Source organism: Clupea harengus, chromosome 7 (assembly GCF_900700415.2).
Source record: "Clupea harengus chromosome 7, Ch_v2.0.2, whole genome shotgun sequence".
Lineage (NCBI taxonomy): Eukaryota > Metazoa > Chordata > Actinopteri > Clupeiformes > Clupeidae > Clupea > Clupea harengus.
This window is the reverse complement of record NC_045158.1, coordinates 15,250,295-15,254,303: the sequence shown is the minus strand read 5'-3', so window position 1 is coordinate 15,254,303 and position 4,009 is coordinate 15,250,295. Positions and strand designations below refer to the sequence as shown.

Below are 4,009 nucleotides of genomic sequence, written 5' to 3'. Positions count from 1 at the left end.
ATGATGAGAGGATACTGACCAATTAGTGTGAGGGACAGCATGAAAAATGCAACAACAAGCCGAAGACACAGATCTAACATCAGAGAGAGAGAGAGAGAGGGAGGGAGAGAGGCAGTGAGAAAAAGTTGGAGCGAGAGAGAGAGAGAGAGAGAGAGGAAAGGGAGGGAGACAGAGAGAGGGAAGGAGGAAGAGAGGACGATATGGGGGAAAGAACATCAGAAAGAAAAAGAGAAAAAGAGAGATAATGGTGGTGATGATGATGATGATGATGATGATGATGAGGCTGATGATGATGATGTGGGTGTACAGACAAAAGAATGAATATCGAAAGGCTAATGTACAGATAGCGTGGATATCCCTCCCCAGAACATCATTTGTTCCATTTGGACAAGCGGGTGACAGCTCACAGCACATCAGTCTTCTGAAACAGCACCAGAGGAGCCATCTCATCCCCATGATTCTTAGACTGATCATTTTAATACCTCAGCATTAAATATTCAACAATCCACTCGGAGGTAATCAAAGCAAGACAAAGGCAGGATCTCTTCTGTTTTATACAACATATCATTTATTAGAAAAATAAAGACAAATCTTCAAAGTAAAATAAAAACACAGCAACAATTTCCAATACAGAACACAGAATGGAAATGTAACTTTCAAAGTGCACACATTCGATGATGAATGTTGTAGTTTCATAGTGCTTTAGATTGCGTAGTATTTTTATAATCCTGTTTCCACATTGTCAAAGATATGTGGGATCCATAAAACAAAACTGTGCAGCCACTGTGGTACTGGTCCCTGAGGCAACTTGTGGCAAGGTGAAGATATTCTCAGCATTTCCCAACATTCCTTTCACATTTGCAGGAAATTGTCTTGGGGAACCGGCAGTACTCTTATTAAGCATCAGTTGCCATGACAAAAACAGTCAAGTCTTCATTAAACTGTCATTTTTAGCTTTAGCTTGTCCATAACAGGATTTTCCTTTTATTGCGCTGTGGAAGAAGACTGCTATGTCCAGAGTTTTCCCATAGTTCCACCCAATGTCGAAGAGGTATGGTACAGACATCTTTGACCTGAAAGAGAGACAGAAGGATGTTTTAATGACCAGACTGATACAAAGGATAACATATCACAAAGACACTGGAGAAGTTAAACTGCCACTCAATTGCCAAGATCCTGAAGATGTCCTGGACTACACAACTACTAACACAATGAACTGTTTAGTGAACAAAACAATAAGTATAACCTCTGCTCTTTGAATTAGCGGTGGAGGTCATTTGACCACAATCTCAGAGATCTCGAGAAAGCGATACGGAGTGATCATCATGTAAATGGGTGATTATGACATGTGATCCCTCCCTTACTAAAGTTAAGCAACAACCGGAATAAAACTAATCTGGAGAGGAATGGGAGAAGAGAACAGAAGAGAAAAAAAACAGGTTTTATGAGCCTGTGTGCACGTCACACGCAGAACTTTTGTTTCCCCCCATTCTGCAGTTTCCCTTCTTCTCACATGGATTCTCTTACATGATACCCCTTTAACCCGATAAGACGTTTTTTTTCCCCTCTCTCCTTCCTTTTCTTTCTTTTTCTTGTGGTGAACACAGATCTGGGAGTGCCATTGCATTTTGGGCTTCTTCTTATTTTTCTATTATTCTCGCATGTGCTGTGAGGGAAGACAAGGAGTTATCAGATTGCACTTCAACCCCTCACCCTCCAAACACACACACAAACTCACCCACACACACAAATGCACACACAAACTCACCCTCACACACACACACACACACCAACAGCGACTATACCATGTCCCACCAATGCCCCCTCCCCCCCTTTCCTCCTCTTACATGGTATTATGGTATTACGTTTCTCCGTAACCATAGAAGTTGACAGAGAGTCTGGGAGTTCACTCAGGACAGTCTTTGTGGGAGCCTATAAGAAGGCAAGCACTGGTCTAGCCTCAGGTACTTTCCACAACTCTCCTCTCCTTTAAAAAAAGAAAACCAAAAAAATGTTGGGCAGTGCTCCAAAATGTCTGGTCTACATGGTGTTGGCGTTTTCAATTGGACACTTTTTAGTCCACAGCCATTTTTTGGATCAAATTGAAATATCAAATCGAAGCCTCCTTTTCCCAGAAAATAAAAGAAAGAACCGAAAATGAACCCCTCACACATGGCACAAAGCATTCATCTGACCTAGATAAGTTAGCAAATGAACTGGTGGTACATCCGACAAAGTGCTAGTTGGGGGAAAAAGGTGAGGAGAGAGAGAGAGAGAGAGAGAGAGAGAGAGAGAGAGAGAGAGGGAGAGAGAAGAGAAAGAGCATTCTTTGATGTGTGACGTTAGATCACAGTGGATGTGCACCTCTGCTCCGTCTCTCCTGTGCTGAGTCAGTACTCTTCCCTAGCCTCCCTCCTTCTCCTCCTCCTCCTCCTCCTCCTCCTCCTCCTCTCTGTGCTGACACACAAGTGCTACACTCCTCACCATCATCCATCCATCCTTTCCTCTCGCTTTTTATTTCAGCGTCTCCAAGGGGGACGGGGGTAGGGGGTGTTCACCTGACTCCACACAAGGAGTGAGCTGTTTGCCATCTTGGCCATTCGTTTCAGTTAATTTCCCTCCAACACAGTCCACACCATACATGTCTTTCATTTTGACGTGGAGTACGCAACAACCAACGTGCAAATTAAATTGATTCGTTAAAATTCTAATTGTTTGTCTAACTGCAAACTTCATCGAGCCATGCGGATGTCACGTGAATGCAAAAAAAACACTAGTGTTTTGATGGCTGTAAAAAATGTATAGTTCATTTGGAGTTGGTACGGCAAAGGGTGCAGGTGTCACTGCAGAGTGACTGGACTCCTAAAGTCTATCGCTTTGCCCATCCCATCCCCATCTGTGCCCAGGGAAGATCCTAACTGCAAACAGCCATGGCAGGTGAGGCCGTGGTATAAACTGGGTTCCCAGCTTGAAGAGAAACTTCAGGATAATACAAAACTGCGGATAATATTAACCAGATGTCAGATTCAGGGGGCTAGTGCTCAACAGACTTTTTTTTTTTATGAATGCACACTGGTCAATACTTTTGCAGAAATTATATGATGGGGTGACACCAGATGCATTTTCAAAACAAAATAAATGAAATTACATAAATGAAAAGTAGTTCGCCCAGTAGGGTCTCAAGACTACAACACACAACAACTGTCAATATGGCCATACCAACTATGTAGCCTTTGGAAAATGTTTAAACGTTCAACAAAAAAAGTGAAGCTTTGAGTTGTAAAGAGAGCACGATATGTGCATTGTGTCTGATGATCTCGATGAACTCTGGAATTTTAGCTGCCACTGATCTGCTCAGAATAACATATAATAGAGCTTTCTTGCAGTAGTCCTTTATCTTAAAGTCTTTAAAGAATAAAGTGGGATAACACCACTTCAGGTACCTCTGAAAAGTGGCCCCTCTTCAAATTCAGAATTGGTATTCAACTGCTATTTCTCCATCAATTCAAAGACAGGTACAAGAAATGCAGCCCCAGTATGTAGCAGTCAAAGGAGATGGCAAAGTGGGCCTCTGCCTTGGGGCGTGTATAGCCTGAGGCCAACACTAGTATGTGTGATGTATTAGTGTGAATGTTCAATTTGGGAAAACAAAGTAGAAATGATATCTGAGTGACATGTGCACGCTCCCAGAGAAACCCAGAGGAAGTACACACTTGTAAGCACCTGTACACACGCATGCGTGTGCAAATACACACGCATGCGTGTGCAAATACACATGCATGCGTGTGCAAATACACACGCATACACACACACATGAACGAACACATACACAAGCATATATGCGCTCTCACACACATGCTCTATGACGTACACACAAGCAAACAGGCACCCCACATGCGCACACACACACAAACATGTGCCACCCAGAGATGTACACACAGACACACACAGACACACACACACACACACACACACACACACACACACACACCCACACACACACACACAC

At 43.0% G+C, this 4,009-nt stretch overlaps 1 long non-coding RNA gene across 1 annotated transcript in view; it reads right to left on the bottom strand.

The window, feature by feature from the left end:
• Positions 1–545: 545 nt before the first annotated feature.
• Positions 546–4,009, bottom strand: part of LOC116221096 — a 41,699-nt gene continuing 38,235 nt past the window's right edge. The window contains exon 4 of the long non-coding RNA XR_004164017.2: positions 546–1,073. This is a non-coding gene — a long non-coding RNA (uncharacterized LOC116221096). The remainder of the gene's footprint in view (positions 1,074–4,009) is intronic.